This window comes from Anthonomus grandis, chromosome 8 (genome assembly GCF_022605725.1).
Source record: "Anthonomus grandis grandis chromosome 8, icAntGran1.3, whole genome shotgun sequence".
NCBI lineage: Eukaryota > Metazoa > Arthropoda > Insecta > Coleoptera > Curculionidae > Anthonomus > Anthonomus grandis.
Genome location: NC_065553.1, coordinates 32,153,550 through 32,173,248, shown reverse-complemented (window position 1 = coordinate 32,173,248; position 19,699 = coordinate 32,153,550). Strand labels below are relative to the sequence as shown.

The window sequence follows — 19,699 nt, the reverse complement described above, 5'->3', positions numbered from 1 at the left end:
ATAAGGGAGATTCTGTTTACTGACGAAGCCACCTTCACGGGAAACGGCATGACAAATATCCATATCGAACACATATGGGCTGAAGAGAATCCCAGGGCCATAGTTGAGACACATCATCAAGTAAAGTGTGGGCGGTTGTTGTGGATAACTTTCTTTTAGGACCTGTCATTTTACCAGGTAATTTGACTGGTGATTCATTTCTGTTGTTTCTACAAGAAATACTGTTCGATTTGCTTGATGATTTAGCTCTAAATTTAAGACAAAATCTTTGATTTCAACTGGACGGTGCTTCGGCTCATTTTGCTATAAATGTTAGAAACTATTTACATCAAGTATTTCCTAATCGCTGGATTGATCGGGGTCGAGATGCTCCTGTTCCGCGGCCACCTCGTTCGCCCGACCTTACACTAGTGGATTTTTCACTCTGGGTATGTATGAAAGACTTTGTGTATATGGTTTCGATTTTAAACGAGGATCATTTAAGGGAAAGAATCATTGCAACTTGCATTTCAGGTTGAAACCAAATATATTATATAAAGCCTTAGATTTTCTTTAATAAAGAGTGCTCTTATGTGTATACAAATGAATGGAGGTTACGTAGAACAAATAATTTAGAATTATTATTGTAAGATTTTTATTATAATAAGTAATTTAGCATTAATTTAGAAAAATAATTTACGTTAATTTTGTTAACTTGTTGAAATGTATTTAGATTTTAAAATTAAGATATCTTATAAACGGATTCTCAGGCCGACATTTACCAAGAATACTTTTTTTACAAGAAAAGATTGGATAATTACAATTTTTTACTAGAACTTTATTATACAGGGGTACAAAAAAGTTTTGGTATTTTTAACACATGCAACCTACCACAAGTGGCGCCCTCTGCAAGGTATAGCAAATCCGTGAACGGATTTCAATTTCTCGTGCCAAAAAACCTCCTCACACCAAATTTTAATTTAATATCTTATGAAACACGCGACTTACTTCAAAAAAACGATTTTATATTTCTCATTTTGACGCCCTGTATATTGAATACTGAGCGCCCAATTAAAAATGACATAACGATAGTCGCACTATTTTGGTCCACCCTATACGTGGCCGGCGGATTGGTCTCCTTTTTCCGAACACCCTGTATATCTAAATTGACTTGTTTTTTTTTCTCTTTTCTTAAGAAGTTGTTAAGGGTGGTTCATTTCAAAATGAAAGCACTGTATATTTTTTCCTTAATATTGTATTTTACATTTATATATAATTTCCTATTGTCTTAAAGAGGACAATTTTCCATTCTAATATCAATAAGAGTTTGTGTTGATACTAATAATTTTTTGTAATCTTTGGTAACATAACAATCACAATCAAGAAAATCAACATTCATATTACCTACAATATTTGATGAATATATTCATTACAGTACACTCGTATATTCATTACAGGATTTCTCAACTTCTCTCAAAAAATTATTACTAATTATATGATGGTCTATAGATTACACTTATCTTAAGATTTCTTTCACTCACTGATATACATATCCAATTACACACTTTATCACTCACTTTCTTCCACAAAAGAAAACTTAAGTTAAGAAACATTTTTTAATATATGCCTCAAAATCTCCCCTTATTGTGTCCCTGGCAGCAATGAATGGATGGGTAGCCATTAATTTCACAATGGAAAGTTTAATTTGAATACAACCATGTTTTTTTAAGAAAGAAATTATCATATGTCACAGAACAACAGAATTCATCAATTTTATTGCGTACACTTTAGATGTTCAGGTGTTCAATGTTCATTTAGTTAAAATAATACTTCACTATAATATCTTTTTAATTAATCACAAACTCTTAGGTATACCGTTAAAACATATTAACCTGGAGAGTTCTTATAATGAATCCTTCTTATATGAGCCATAAATTTGTAGAGTAAGAATAGTTAATAATAATTTTAAGTGATATAAATAGTTTTAATCCTGAACCAATAAGGCAGAACTTTGATTTAACCCCTATCAATTTCTTTATCAGTTTTAGATCATATAGCAATATATCTATTAGCAAACGCCAAAAATGAGGAAGAAAGATAAAACCCCCAAAAAAAACCGAAGAACAACAAAAACAGTGCACTATGTGACCCAAAACATTGAGACATACTGTACCGTTAAAATGTACAAGATTATGTCAAAATACCAACATTCAACAAATTTACTAATACCAAAGTTACCATTCTCAAGACTGGTTAGGGAAATTATGCAGAAGGTGTCTCCGGGAGATGATTTTCGGTTGCAAACTAGCGCATTAGAGGTAAGAACATCTATACTCAATCGTAATAGCCCTAATATTATTTGTAGTTTATGTTAATCATGAAACAAAACCTGTATAAGGTATCTAAATATTTATGACATTTAAATAGTTTCTTAAAGATAGGGTTTCCCACAATGTTTTACATGTAATTTAGTTTTCTCACACAGTTAGACCGTTGATTAAATATTTGAGAAGACGCGCAATCCTGTGTTTTAAAATGTACCCGATTATCGATTGGTGTATGGTGCGAAGCAGGAAATCTAGGAACGATTTATTTAAGCTGCTTGGACTTGGCTTCTTTGATATTGGTCTTGTGAGGTTGTCAATGACGCTGGAATCTCCGGCTACGCGGCCGTGTTGGTTATTTTTTTAAGACATGGATGATGCTGCCAACTATGATTTTATTTTTTTTTAACACACAACAAACACAGTGGTGTCATTTAGGTGGACAAGTGATGAGTGATGTACTTAAGGCTGGAGGCATGTTGAAGTTTCTTACAACTTAAATTTTATAAACAAATAATTAATAAAAAAATATAATAAGCTATTTTTTACAAAATTACGAGTACCAACAAAGTATGATACAAGCTATAATTTTAACAGCAACATGATGTTCTCTGCATTTTGTGTTCAAGAGGGTCAAGTTTTTAAATAAAAGGCCTGTTGCACTTAATTTACTAAAAACTAATATACAAAAAATATGTAGGAGAAATTTTAAGGTATAAGTAAGTTTCACGTAAATCTATAAAGAACAATTAAAATAATTCATAAGACTTATTATCTATGGTAATATAACTTCTTAGGCAATAATTTTTTGAAAAAGGTATAGGGATAACCCATTTTGTCATGTGATTCAATATCTAAAAAACTATGCAGCATAGTGAAATATGTAAAATACACCCTTTTTTGGATTTAAAAATATATACCTTTAACTGAAATTAAAATAAAATTAAAAACAAAAAAGTTAAAGGAGTTTTGAGTGAGGATGTTAATATCACTCGATAAAATATGGAAAGTAGGCCACATTTTAGGTTGCAATATAGGCAAATCCTTAATTACCAGTTGTTAAAACTATAGAAAGTTAGTAAGAACAAAAAAAAAACAAAAATTTTGTTTGAAGAGCCCATCACGATTATGTAGGACGTCCAAAATAAGGTAGAAGATACGAGGCAGTATAATTAGAGGAAATATTTACTTTAGTGTAACATCAAGGAGCTTTTGGTAATACACTATCGAAAAAGTAATTAAAAGGGCTGTTTCAATACGGCGCCCTTAAGAAAAACCAACCATTTTAATGGAAAATGTATTCAGGATGACCCCTTTGGACAAGCTGAGATACACCTCTAAAATCTCAAATAGAAAATACATGGTCAAATGGTGCATCATCTTGAAGTTCTTGAACAATGCTTTCCAATGATACTATAGAAAGCCACATGAAATTCTTCTTTATATATCAAGTAAACCACATTTTTTAAAAATTTTTATTATTATTTAATTCAATATTCAAAAGGAATCAAATATTCAATACAGGGTGTTTCTTAACCTATACGCATAAACTTGGGAAATTATTGCTAATGATAAATAATGACAAATAGTGAAAAAAATTTAAGTAAAATATTTTTAGTTTCTGAGATAATTCTTTTTTTTTTCACAAAAAAGTAATAACTTTATCAGGTGGAATTTTGTTTTCAAATTAAGAAGTAAACAAGTCCGGATGATGTTTAATATGTTTAGTAGTACCTACTTTGCTATCAGTTGATACAGTTGTGGTCGTATTTCGTTTTTTATTAAAATTATGCCGCATAATTTTTTAAATGAGGAACTAATGGACATGTTACTGGCATACGGGGAATCAAGACAAAACAGTGTGGCTGCAGCTAATCTTTATGTACAAAGGTTTCCTCATAGGTATCATCCGTCGCGTGAAGCTTTTTTACGTGTGGTTCAGCGAGGTAGAGAAACTGGAAATTTGCGGCCGAGGCCAGGGCAACATGGTGGAGCCATTAGACCTAGGCGCATTTTAAATCTGGAGAATTTGATTTTAGATATCATCGAAGAGCATCCTGACATAAGCACTAAAATAATTGCAACGCAATTTCGATTATCACCAGTCACTGTTTGGCGAATTTTAAGGCATGAATTACTGTATCCATTTCACGTCCAAAGGGTACAAGTTTTACTTCCAAGGGATCATGCGCCTCGAGTAAACTTTTGCGAGTGGTTGTTACATCAGCAGCAGTTAAACCCAAACTTTACCAGGAACATTTTAGCTACGGATGAAGCAATTTTCACACGCAATGGTATTCACAATTTTCGCAACACGCATTTTTGGGCAGTTGAAAATCCGCATGCCATTCGGCAAACAAACTTTCAACAACGATTTTCAGTAAATGTGTGGGCTGGAATTGTAGACGGAATACTTATTGGCCCTTTCATTTTGGATAATCGTCTAACTGGTGCTCTTTATTTACAATTCTTGCGACAAAATTTGCCGGTACTCCTTGAAGGAGTCCCTCTTCACATTAGGCAGAATTTGTGGTTTCTTTACGATGGTGCTCCACCACATTTTGCGCGACCAGTGCGACGGCATTTGGATCGAATATGTCCCGAACGATGGATAGGCCGAGGTGGTCCAATTGGATGGCCTCCTCGATCACCCGACCTTAATCCGCTTGACTTTTAATTTTGGAGCCACCTAAAATCTCTGGTGTATGTAACCCAAGTTGACAATGAACAAGAATTAAGAAATCGGATATTTGCTGCCGCCGGGGAAATTCGACTACAACCTGGATTAGCTGCTGTCTGCAACTCTTGGATTAGGCGTGCTCAATTATGTATTGAAAGTCATGGAAATAACTTCGAATAGTTACTATAATAGTTAAATAAACATTTATTTTGGAGAATTTACGTTTTTTTAAAATTTTAATTAATAAGTCGTTTATCTTCGTAACTAAAACTATTTTACTAATTTTTTTTTTCACTATTAGTCATTATTTGCCGTCAGCAATAATTTCCCAAGTTTATGCGTATAGGTTAAGAAACACCCTGTATATAATATACAGATGGTGTTTTCGTTCGTTACTTATAGGAAACCGCATAGAGGCGAAATTTTGCAACGTCGCGCGTGTACGAGTGCCTGCGACAGAGCACGACAGGCCGGCCCGAGGACGAGTTCTATATCCCGGAGCACTTCAACAGGTGGTTCTTGACGTTTTGTGTGGCATTTTTTACAATCTTGAAGACAAAAAGATGTCTCAAAATTTGTAACCACATTTAAAACCGTTTTTGCACAAGGAATCGGTCTATTCTCAAATGTCACTGAAAACAAATCTCTCCATTGTACTGCCGAATTGCCTCCATAAAACCATTTAATTACTTGAACTCTTTCGGAAGGGGTATAAACGGCCATAGTGAAAAAAACACGAAAATAACGCTCAAAAATTATTAATGCAACGTGCAGTAACACAGCAAAGTGAGGTCTGCTGACTCCCGGTTCAAAAAATAAAAACGAAAAATTCCGCCGCTTGAAAGCCGCAACCAAGCGGTGTTGCCATTATTTTAGGTAATACGTAGCTCACGATAACACGATCTGTATATCATCATTAAAATTAGATAGTAGTCCATACTCCATAGATGGACAGAATAATCAGCAGGATATTGATGATAATTCACCCTTTTATTGTTTTACCATTAGAACACATAGTTAATCCACTCTTTAAAACGGGAAAGGTACTAGAATACTTTCAAGTTTACTTAATAACTCCAGTTCATAAGGCCGAATCACGAAATAAAATTTAAAATTCTCGATCAATTAGCCTAGTTAATATTCTAGCGAAAATATTTGAAAAAGTATTGGATAGACTGATACATTTTTTCCAAGAAGTTAAATCTTATCGTCGAGACAATATGGATTTTTAGAAGGAAGAGGGACCATCGATGCTATTGAGTGGCTTACCTCAGAGATCGCCAAAGGCCTTGACAGTCATGAACAGGTGATAGTGGTTTTCAGGTACCTTGTTAAGGCTTTCGACAGTGTCTCACCAAAAGCTCCTTGATTTTACACTAAAGTAAATAATAACTTAAGTTCCACAGAAACAATTAAAATCGGCGTTCCTTAAGAGAATATAATAGAACCTATTCTTTTCATTACCTATATAAAATCATTAATTGAACTAATTTTAACTTCTTGCAGTATTTGCAAATTTAGGTACCTTTCTCATTGATTCATGCTAGAATATTTGTATATATTATACAGGGTCCGGCAGTCAAACCTGACGGTTTTGGAGTGGGGATAGGTAGTGGTGGGGACGTCTGGTCGGGTGGAGATGGTCGCCACCCGACCATGGGTGGGGATGGTGTGGGATTTCTGTTCACCGTGAGCGAAAGTTCAGTATCAGTAGCAATTTGGAGCGTTGGACCGTTGAACACCGTACGTATGTTGTTGAGACTTTTTTTAGAAATAATGATTCTGTGATTCTAACACAAAGGAGTTTTTGTATACGGTTAATGTTTATGTGGGTTCGAAACTTTCAAAACACTGCTTTTGGAGCAACAAGAAAGAGAGGAGGAGCACCTCGAGCGGTTAGAATACCTGCTAATATTGAAGCTGTTGGACATGCTGTTGAACGAAGCCCTCGTCGCTCTGCCATTCTTCACGCCCAAGCTCTTCGGATCTCAGACCGGTCTGTAAGACGTTCTCCAAGAAACCCACACGAACTTTACCAGCAGCCTCTTCACTGTGAAAGAGTAAACTGTCTGGGCTGCAGTGTGTAGGTCAGCAGTGTTAGGGCCTTATTTTTTTAAGGAGAATGGCCAAACAGTGACAGTGAACTCAGCGCGTTATGTTACCATGATCCGTGACTTTCTCATTCCAAAGTTACGTCGCCATCGTATTCCTCTCAGGAGGGTCTGGTTTCAGCAGGACGGAGTAACTGTTCATACCTCTCGGGCGTCCATGGCTCAACTCGGAGGATTTTTCCCTGGTAAGCGATCTTGCTCCGGGGTGAAATCGAATGGCCGGCACGTTCTCCTGACTTGTCCCCTTGTGACTTTTATCTGTGGGGAGGGGGTATCTCAAAGGAAGAGTTTATGTTGACAGACCAAATAATTTGAACCAACTAAAGGAGAACATTCGGCGAGAAATTCGTGAGATCTCCCGCCAAACATTGGAGAGAGTCACTTCTCCAGGAGACTCGTACAGTGTAGAGAAAATGGTGGTCATCATTTAAGTGACATAATTTTTGCTTCATAAGTTATTTTTGTGCTTTTTTATTATGAATGTTAAATTTCCAATTTTCCTCTTTACAATAAAAAAATAATAATTAAAATATCTCAACTACTTTTTTGTTTATTCCATTTCAAAAACCGTCAGGTTTGACCGCCGGATCCTGTATACAGATCGTGTTATCGTGAGCTACGTATTACCCAAAATAATGGCAACACCGCTTGGTTGCGGCTTTCAGGCGGCGGAATTTTTCGTTTTTATTTTTTGAACCGGGAGTCAGCAGACCTCACTTTGCTGTGTTACTGCACGTTGCATTAATAATTTTTAAGCGTTATTTTCGTGTTTTTTTCACTATCGCTCTTTATACCCCTTCCGAAAGAGTTCAACTAATTAAATGGTTTTATGGAGGCAATTCGGTAGTACAATGTAGAGATTTGTTTTCAGTGACATTTGAGAATAGTCCGATTCCTTGTGCAAAAACGGTTTTAAATGTGGTTACAAATTTTGAGACATTTTTTTGTCTTCAAGATTGTAAAAAATGCCACACAAAACGTCAAGAACCACCTGTTGAAGTGGTCCAGGAAATAGAACGGCGGGAAGAAATGGTTTGCAGTACACTATAACTTGATTCGACATGGTCCACTAGAAGTGTTGGAGAGGAACTGGGAATGAGCAATAAAACTGTTGCTCGTATCTGGAAAAAATATGGGTATTAAAAAATATGTTTCAAGTATTTAAAACTGAGGAAATATTTCCTGAAGACCAGTGGCGAAGAATGAAATTTTATGAAACCATGATGGAAAAGGCAAATGAAAACGAATATTTTTTTAAAAATATTTTGTTTTCTGTTGAATCTTCTTTTTCATTACATGGCAAACACAATCCTTCCATTGTTCCTTATTGGTCTCAGGAAAACGAGCACAGAAGTTTTCAGTTTCGTACCCAGTATCTTCAGAAATTGAATGTCTGGGCAGGTATTTTGGGCGACAATGTTATAGGGCCATTTTGTATTGATGGCACTTTAAACGCCCAAAAGTATCTTGAGTTGCTGCAAAACCAAGTTCTTTCTGCCATTCAAATCCTACCTGGGATCGGTTTATTTTCAGCAAGATGGCTGTCCTGCTCATAACGTGTAAAAGAATTTTTAACAAATACTTTTCCTAACCGCCTTATTAGTGGGACTGGCGATTTTAAATGGCCTCCTAGATCTCAATATTTGTCTCCAAATGACTTTTATCTGTGGGGTTACCTTAAGCAGACCATTTACAAGCATGAATTTAGTAGGTCAACAAATTTAGAGGAGTTGCGAAATAAAATTGTCGAAGGTGCCAATTCCATTTTACCTGAAACTCTTTTGGAGGTGCGAAATAGCTTTTACGATAGGTTAAGTTTTTGTTTAGCGAAAGAAGGCGGTTTATTTAAAAAATGATATGTTGTTAAGTTTGTTTATTAGAGTTTTATTTCTGATTTTTTATTATATTTTTATCAGAGTTGATATTTTATTTTTTATTAGAATAACGCTTTAATTATCATTCTGCAAAACACAGCATATTAAACATTTTAAGATTACAATTCTATGCGGGTTTTACACATTGTCATGTCTGTAAAACCCGCATTAGAATAAATATTTTAAAAATGCCTGGATTTTCGCGTAATATTTTGGGACATTTGGTCGCCAAACGACGCAGCTCCCACGAAAGTCAGATGTTTACTAATCCCGTCCTCGGGCCGGCCGGGGCGGTGCTCTGTCGCAGGACTCGCGGGCACTCGTGCACGCGCGACGTTGCAAAATTTCGCCTCTATGCGGTTTCCTATAAGTAACGAACGAAAACACGATCTGTATAAGTTCTTTGACTGGTTTTAAAAACATAGACAAGTTGGGACTTTGGTTTGAGCCTATTCTATGTGGTAGCAAGGGCACTTTTATTTATTTTTCAAGTCATAGTTTATGAAGTTTATTTTTAATAATTCCAAGTCATTAATTTTCCTTTTGGTATATTTATCTTGTTTATTTGTTAAATGAGAATTTTGGATAGTGATCTGTGACACAAGTATGTAATATGTAAGATTTTATTTGTTTTGTTGTTATGCTGGTGTTTATAAAAAAATGGTCTAAGCAAAAGTATGAGTCATATTTAGTTATTAGTTTAATATAGGACAAAAAAACCATAATTTGACATGGGACCAAGATATTCCTTTACTGTACAGGGTGTCCCAAATTTGAGGGTGACCATTGGAATCTCGGAAACCGTAAAAGTTACAAGGTCGGTTAAATGGAGGCAAAGTTGCGCAACTTGGAGCTTAATAAAATGACGTTTAAAAAATTTTCAAATTCCGGATACTACCACATGACGCAAAAAAAAATTAATCCGACGTTTCGTTTTTTTTTTTCGATCATCATCAACTTTATTTTTTCTTATAGACGCCATATAAATTTTATATAATATAATAACATAAGATTTTATATAAACTGAAGCTATAAAATACTCTGTATTTCATATAGTTTTTTTTTAAAGCAATTTAATAAAAAAGTATCCTTTCCTAACCTAATATTTTGATTTTTTTTAATTTATATAGTAGGCCATGACAAAATGACATTGGTCGGTTAAACTTAATAAAATAAAAGTAAAAATTTTTTTTTACAAATTAAATATGAATTCATTAAATGACTTTATATATTTATATTAATACAATATTATATAATACAATATTATATTATTTTGACATAAATTTAAAAAATGGTCTGATCTTATTAGATAAAATTTCGTTTTCTCTATTAAGATTTTTGCAAAATATCCAGAAACATTACATTAGAACAAGTTTCGAAACTTACAGTTTTATTTGAATTTATCGATATTTTTACATTGGAAGAAGTGAAATTATTTATATTGCTGCCGATTGACTGTCATCCAATTGAGAGAAGTTTCGGACATCTCATTCTTATTACAGAAAATACATTTTCTAGGAGATCTTGATTAAGGTGCCTAGCTAAAACATATTCACAATGAAAGGAACTTAAATCTGAATTACTTTAAACAAACGATGATCAATAAATCTTTAACATTAATTGACTGGAATAAGTATAATTCATTCTTTATAAAACTAACTCTGATAACATATTTGGTGGAAAATCTATAATAAATAAACCTCTCTAATTAGTAAAAAAAAAAAATTTCTTTCCAAGATAAAAAAAAAATGTTCTTTCCTACCTTTCCAAGATACCACATTTCTGTACATTTCTTCTTAGTAGTTTTGTGTGGTATATTCTTACGTAAATATCATTTTTCAAACAATTATTTTCGAATATCCATTATTTTTTATCAGTGTGTTTCTTATCAAAAATAATCCATATTTCCACAGGCTTGAATCTACTCAAACGATATTTGATTTAAAACCTAAGATTTAAAGAAATTTACATTATTGTTTTTGTTTTTTTTTTTTTTAATATTTAAGTCCTTTGTAAACAACGGTTATTTTGAATTGTTGCCAGCATAACTGTGTATATTATGCAAGACAATCAACTTTTAACTACGCTACTAAAGAAAATAAATTAATGTTTACCACCCAAAATATATACAAAAAAAAATAAATAAAAAACAAAATTTTCCTGTTCACCTAGACCGACGCGACGGTGTCGCCATCCCATTGTCGGGTACATTTGAAAGTACATTTTCGTCCATATCTTCTCAAATATTCAATCAACGGTTATACAGGGATATTTATTTATTTAAATAAATACTTATTAAAGCCACATAGCAAAATAACTAAAAATCAGAAAGTTTTTTATTGTCAATATAAACATAGAAGTTGTAGGTACAGCCAAAATATAATTCACAGACAGTACAATAAGTTACAGCGCAACTAAATTAAAATGTAAATTATAAATATTATATATACTTAAATGCTAATTATTATATAATATGCTATAATAATATGTAGGCTTTTTTCAATCTTAGATTTTCTTATTTCTAGTGAAAGATTATTAAATAACTTTTTGCCTCCATATACAATAGAGCCACATATAAGTTCAAAGTGAGGAATCAGTAGCTCAGCAGGTAATTTTGTTAAATGTTATACTGATTACCTAATTCTAGTTCATATGAATAAACATAAATCCTACAGAATTACAAAAAAAAAAATAATACTGATCATAAAATCACAAGTATCTATCTAATGGATTGCTAATGCCATATAAAGTTATATGAAATTAACAATCTTACATGTGACTTAACAGAGTACTGCAATCAATGAGTGGCGGCTTGTGAGTTTTTGGAAAGGGGAGAAGAAACATTTTGCATGCCACGCCCACTTTTTACCCAATTCTCGTTAAAAGGTCTTGAAAATCGTTTTACAAGTCGTGTTCGATTTTACTTTTAATATTGCCTATTTTAAGTATCCTAATGTAATAATAATTATATATACATAATTAATATTGTTAAATATTTAATTATTAGGTACTTTTTATAAATTATTTTTGAAATATTTTTTTAAAAAACAAGAAATATAATAAACTCTTCTCAGTCAACAATTCATACATTTTTTGGGTCATACAAAATTAGCAGATTTCAAAAAAATAGTTATATTTAATATTGGACCTAAAAGTATATTTTATTGTCCAGCAATAAAGGAGGTGAGAGTTGAGTCTTTGGAATAGGAAGGGATAAGGAAATAGGGATATGGTTTTTGAAATAAACAAAAATAAGGTATACATTATATGGGACAAGAAAAATAGGATAATAAATAAAAAGAAGAATTCTATCAACTGAAACCATATAATGGTTTTATATACAAAATATAACAAAAACGTAAAAATATTTTCCTTGTTAAGAACTTTGGTTAAGTAGCTTATAATGTAAATAGTATCAATAAGCTTTAAAATAATATATTATATACATACATATATACATATTTATGTACAAAAAATATTTTATAAATAAAAAACTCTGTTCTAGCCAAAACCATGTTATGGTTTTATATGCTGAATAGAACAAAAGAAAAACATATTTTCTTTGGAAAAAACTTTGGTTATTATTGCTTTATATCACAAACAAATACTTAGTAGGAATAGGTTTTAAAACTCTAAAATAAAAATATAATATACATGTTTATGTCCAAGCGAATAAGATAATACTTTATTATGTACAATGTACATACATATATGTATACATTATAGTCATTATACATCAGTTATTTTTTTAATTTTTTTCTGTGGACTCTACTCTGGTTTGAAAATTAAGGGAATTCTTCGGTTTTTTATATTAGCAAAGAAGTCTATAACTTCGTCATAAAATTTGTCATTTTTTGTCATTTCTTTTATATACTCTTTTTCGATTGAAAGAAGAGATATATTACTTAGTCGCATTTGGGTCATGGAATTACGGCTATACCTTTTAATTCTTTTGAGTGCTGAAAAATTTCTTTCTACAGATGCCGATGTTATGGGTATAGTCACAGCAATGTTAATAAATTATACAGCTCTGGCATGCACTCATTTAAATTATTTTCAAACATAAAACAGAATTCAGATGGAGACTTACAACTCTGAAACATCTGAGGGTCACTGTAGGTTACAATTAATTCATTTTTTAATTGAATGGGATCAAAAAATACTGGTTTACTAAATTATCCAGTAATTTTTGGGGAAAATCTTTGGAGTAGGATGGACATTTTTCGAACATTAATAGATCAAAGTAATTTAATTTACTATAAGATCGCTGAATCTAACCTTAATTTGTTCAGTTATTGTGTCCATTATTTCAATATAGATTTGTCTATAATTTTGTCGCAAATCGGGTCCCACAAGTCAAAATTAGATTTTCGTTTTTTTACTGGCGGCTCAACATTAACATCAAGTTTTTCAAAAATGCTATTAAAACACTGCTCATCATTTCTAAACTTTTGCAAAATTTCAGTCAAATTATTTAATCGATTTTTTGAAAAATTAATGTCTGAAGATTTATTTTGAAGAATTGAGAAAACCACGTGAGTTTGCTCAAAAACTAGTTTAAATGTTTCAAGCAAAAAAGAAAATTTATGGTCTGTTAAAATATACTTGAAACCCTTTGCTTCCCTGATACTTTGGTCGTCATTTTTAAAATCCTCACTGTTTAGAATAAAATCAAAAACATCTATTAATTTTTCCTTATGTGTATGCACTGAAAACACAGATCTTGATGTAGAATTCCACCGTGTAGCAGCAAAAGTAGGCATTCGGCTACCGCAAATTTCATTTAGGATGTGATTTCTCTTGGTGAAAAAGGCAGAAAATCCTGACAAGTTGGAGAAAAAAATACGACAGTCTTTAATATTATTGCAAGCCTTGCTTAAAACTAAGTTTAGGACGTGGGCATGGCAATGCGTAAAAAGTGCATAGGGCGCTATCGATTTAATTTTAGCTTGCAAGCCATTTAAATGTCCCGCCATGACTGCCGCCCCATCATATGTTTGCGCAATTAGCTTACGCCTGAAATCAAATTTGTCGCATTTATGAACCAGGAGATTAAATAAATCGGCTGCAGTCCGCCCAGATGAAACATCATGAAACCCCATAAACCGTTCTACTACCTTTGACATACCTAAAAACAATCGAAAGTTGAGAATTACAAGTATATCCGTAGTCTCGTCTATTTCCCATGCAAAAGAAGGGACTGCTTGAATTTCTTGGAAAATATGCTCATCGACGACATGTGACAAACTTTCAATGATTTCATTTTGAATCGTTTTTGATGTGCCCGAAAAAACATTACCTTTTAAAAATTCGTCAAATTTTAAATCGTATTTACCCTACAACGTCAAAAGTTCTTTATAGTTGCCACGATTAATCGACTCTTCGGTCTCATCATGTCCGCGAAAAGCTAGTTCTTGTGAAGCTAAATAAAGAGTAATGTCAACAAGCCGCTTTAAATTTGACCGGTTTTCACGTACTTGATTGTTAAAAGAAATAATGGCTTCTCTTTGAGCATTATCTAAAGCAGAAGCAATATTTTGTTTTCCAAAAAGCCTTAATTTACAAGACGAAGAAATGTGCTCCTTTGATTTTAAATGTCTTTCAATGGACCGAGGCAACTTTTTTAAATCAGAATATCCAGTTTTCGACCACGTAGAATATTCAGTTTGGACAGGAAATAATAGACAAGCCCAGCAAAAAAGCTTTTCTCTTTTAACCAATCCGGTCAACCAATCATATTTGCTGTACCAAGTCAAATTAAACCCGCGATTTTGTCGATTGTCTGCAGATCGCAATGAAATTAATTGGGGCTGAGGCCTGCCCAAAGTCTTAATAACATAATATTTGGCATCAAAGCTTAATGAACTAAAATTGTTTAATAGCAGCCAGTCTATTAAATCTTCAGCTTGTTTGATTTCATTTAATTTGTCCATCTTTCAGCAAACAAACATTAGAAATGATAAGCCATTAAATAAAAATATCTTACCTTGCATCACTCAAATACACATAATAATAAATTATTAAACACGATAAATACCTTAAATTAAGTACCAAAGACTAACATAGAGGGAAATCCGGCCGCACAATTAAATCGATGAATCGACAAAATCAAAAATAATCAATAAAACCGTTAGCCAAAACCACCGTTAACTTTACAGTGTTACTATTTTGCCAAGAGTTTGCAGACGGTAGCTCAGAATTATTGGAGGCTTGGGATTGTTCGAAGGTTCACTTATGACTGGCTATTAAAGAATCTAAACTTGATTATAGCTATTAAATAAGAGGGCGCCACTTAGTTTTTTTTTTATAAATGTAAGAAAACTAAGAAAAATACTTGGTAATATAGGTTTCAATTATCAATAAAATGACCCTGGATAAAGTAGATTTAAAGAGGTAAAAAAAATATCTTAACAATACAACCAAATTATATTTACATCTAAGACATGTACACACCTCATGTTCTAATCTGATAAACGTTAATAATTTGCTATGAATTAAAATATGAATAATGTTGATATGATTAAAATAAATTTGACAAAAGTAACATTTAAATTATGATTTCGCTACTAGGAAATTAAGATTTCAGCACTTGGAAAATAAATTGCAATTATTAAGGTTTTTAGTATATATTTGTATTACGCAGGGGAAAGTTCATGAACCTTATATCTACTTAATTACCAAAAAGAGTACTGAAAAATACTGAACAAAAAATAACTAATATTATAGATAAAAATTGACATATTAAATTATGACATTAATTAAATATTTGTAAGGTTAAATTTAAATAAAAGGTATATTAATAAAAATTTAAATAAATGAGACAAATTTAATCTATGGTTAGTAATATTTAAATAAATGGAATAAACTGGCCTGTATATTCCTCCAAGAAATGAACGGCTAGCCTTCAAAATCGAGGCTGTGAATGTATGCCATTTGTAGCTTAGCTATCTGGACTGGGAATCTCTAATACTAGCTCTAACTCTTGCTTCAGCTCCACAGCTTGCAGCAATTTCTCGGGGAAATCAAAATCCTGCAGCCATCAACAATTGAAGAAGAATAAAGAGGAAAACGAAAAAGTAAAACCCTAAAACAACGGTTGCCATTGTATTCACTGTCGATAAAAAAATGAATGGCGTTCAAAATGTGACACACTCACCTTGCTAAGTTTCATTATCTATCCATCAAAATCTTGGGCATCCTGCACCAGAATTATGAAATAAACAGTTCCCTAAAGGAACAAGATTAAGGACTATAAATTATAAACCATATTGGCCACTTCCTGCTTCACAAATTTCGGAAATAAAAAACTGGCCTTTTACGTGCGCTTCTACCTGCGACACGGGAACAAGTCCTCGAAAGTCGAAAAATGGATGCAGTACCGACTAAATAAGTAACGACCCCACCTCTCGCCTGAGCTGTCAATGTCAATCCAATCAGAGAAAACATTAATTAAGACCAACCAGAAGAGTGACCGTCAACAGAAAGCATGAATAATAAAACCAGGAGAGTGATGCGTTACAGTAGTAATGTGTCATTGACAGTGTCAATTTAAAGAAATATCGATAAAAGAAGTTGACTGAAATTATTAATATAATTATTGAAATTAATGAAATATCAATGGAGCGTTAGTGAAAATAAGAAATAGAAAAATAAAACGCTACACTACCTTGTCAAAATTCGCGGGCAAAAGGCGCGACAATCACCGAAATCAAAACGACTGAAAACTGCTGAAAGTTCAAGACAAAACAAAAATCAGGTTAATCAGATGATCGGAGGCTAGCCTCCCTTGGCGCCTTATTTTGCGCGATGAAAACGGCGTTTGTCGGTGCCAAATCGAGTGCACGGCCCGAGGTTGGATTTTGAACGCTGGAGGAGGCTTGCCTCCCTTGCTACGTATGGCTTTTCTTATTTCGTAATGTATCGCGTTCTCGCACACGTTCTGTGTCGATGTGGATGAAGCCGGTTAGCTTTCTCTCTTTTCTTACAACTGTTTAAAAAAGGATGCGAGTCGCGGCGAATTAACAGTATGACGTATGGCTGGTTCGCGCTATATTGGTGTATTAGAAGTTATAGAGTCGCTACTTATTATTTGGAAAAAAAATATTTTCTTTTTTTATTTTTGTTAAATATTTTTATTATTTCATTACAATTTGATGGGAAGGCTAAGCCTCCCTTGCCTCCCCTGACGAGCCGCCACTGCAATCAATTTTTCCATGAAATAATTTGTGAGTAAATTTACTATATCAAGATGTCTCCATTGAATATTAAATATGTTTTACACACCATTAAATTAAATTTTCACTACAGGCTGCAAAAATTGTACTGATTACATTTTTCAATCAACAAATTTTCCATAAAGAATTTAAACTATTTATTAAATATCAAAAGGATAACTTAATATGTTCAAAGGAATGCCCAACAAATACTAAGCACAATTTATCTTAAAAAGAATTTTTTTGTCTAAAATTAAAATGTGTTTTGTTTTGTTCTTTCTAAACCATATTGATATGTATAAATAAAAATACAAATTGTATCAAGATAGCATTATAAATAAGGTAGTAGGACATTAGATACATTTTTAGTTTTAAATTTTTAGTTGATTTTCTTTTCTGAGAAGATCTACTCCCCATTTGATGACTTATTTTAGCCATTCTAGTTTAAATAAAGAATTATTGATCTAATTTGTGCTAATTTCATATTTTTTTAGGCTCTACAGCAAAGTGCAGAACATTATCTGACCCTACTTTTCATGGATGCCAACAGGTGTGCGGGACACGCTAAACGAGTGACGGTAAAACCATTAGACGTCCAGATGGTTTTAGACATTCGTGGACCTACAGATCCAGGTTTTGGTTAAGACAGTATTTTAGCCTGTAGTTGGACATAAATCTTAAAAAACAAAGTACCTTTTAATCCCTGTTAAAAGTGCCAAGTAAGTTTTTAAAAAGTTGTTTTGTCCCATTGCATTTGTATTGTATAAAATTTAATTAGGACAAGTGTAACATATTTAGTTAACTAAGACCATTTGTAAATACTATATTCGATTGTCCGTTTTTTTGTTATTTTTATTTGACTTTCAAATATAACTGCAGTGTAGACTAAGAATATAAATGTACCTATGTTTAAGTGTTCTTGTTTTGTATCTATTTTATAAGACCATAAAGAAAGGATCTCTTTGTAAAATGTTATTGTTACAATATGTTATGAACATTAAGTACCAAATACATACGACCTTAAGTGTTAAAAATAATACAGTTTAGTTTTTATACGTATTTTTCTAATAAAATGGCTTAGTTAATCAGATGGTCTATTTTTAAATAACTCAATTGGGCTCCATCTAATTTTTCGAGTTCAAGAAATGTCTTCAAGTTTAATATTATTACTAAAGCGATTACTCGCATCATTAATATGAATGTAAACCAACAGGCAGTTGCTATATCTATTCGCACAAATTATGGAGCACTGCCAACAATTAGCATAACAAATTTCTCATATTTTTTTATGAATTACCAACCCACCGCTTAATGACCATAGAACAATTCTGGATCTTTGCTTTACTACTTTTCATTCCACTTTAACAACTAAATCAGTGGCGGCTGGTCTATGTGTGCTGCAGAGCTCCAAAGAAAATGAAATAACCTATTAAAGATATGATCTATAAACCAAAACCCAAAAAAAAAGAAAAAATCTCCGTCCCGCATATTTTTTACACCTATTTTATCAATTAAACAAAACGCAATCCCTCTCGCGTCATCACAGCCGAAGCGCCAGCACCTCCAGTGCATCAGCGAGTCAACAGCAGCCGAGTAAAGTAAAGTACCGTCGTCCCGGTCGACGATTCGAAATAATCATCTGGTCCACACGATCGTGCTCTACGCGCTCCTTCGCACACCCGCGCTGTGCCCCGCCACCACGGAATGGTACGCTGAAATAACCCGATAATTCGCTGCATTTATTCCAGCTCTAGGCGGAAAATGCAATTTGAAACTTAAGATCGGGGTTTTTTTTCGCGGCTTGGCAGTTTTTGGGTAGTTTCGGCGCGGCGCGGCGAGTTGAACTTAAAAACAATACGGTGTGTGTGATTTTGTATTTTGTTCGTGTACGGATTTTGTTTTTGTTGAATTGACAATAATAATATAATAATTATTATTTATTAACTATGGAAGTGGTGTTTAATTTAATTAATGTGAAGAGATTTTCTCAACATTCTTATGAGGAAAAATTTGAGTTAAAAGCAAAAGGTAGACCATTGCCAGACATTATTATTGAAAAAGCTGGTGTAAGTAGAGGAAAAAGTTATACGCGTAAATTTAATAAAGACATTTATTTAAAAAATGAATGGATTTGTGGCTGTAACAAAAAGAATTCTTTATACTGTTTTCCCTGCCTACTTTTTGGTGGCGATAAAGCTTGGACGGAAATAGGGATCACCGATCTAGAACATTTGAGTTTGAAAATAAAAAGGCATGAAAACTCTAAAAGCCATCTTCATAATTGTATGGAATTGGCGTTATTAGGATCAACTAATATAATGACCCAATTAGATTCTGCGTATTGGTTAAATATACAAAAACATAATGAAAATGTCTCAAAAAATAGATACATTTTATCAAAAATTATAAATTGTATTAAATTTTGTGGAGCATTTGAACTGGCTCTTCGGGGACATGACGAAAGTGATATTTCTGAGAATCCGGGGATATTTCGTGGGTTAATCAACTTTTCTGCTGA

At 32.9% G+C, this 19,699-nt stretch overlaps 1 long non-coding RNA gene across 1 annotated transcript in view; it reads left to right on the top strand.

The window, feature by feature from the left end:
* The window catches only part of LOC126739965 (uncharacterized), a 30,852-nt gene extending 13,027 nt beyond the window's left edge, over positions 1-17,825 (top strand). Inside the window, exons 2-3 of the long non-coding RNA XR_007661748.1 lie at positions 2,022-2,297; positions 17,676-17,825. This is a non-coding gene — a long non-coding RNA (uncharacterized LOC126739965). The remainder of the gene's footprint in view (positions 1-2,021; positions 2,298-17,675) is intronic.
* Positions 17,826-19,699: the final 1,874 nt, after the last annotated feature.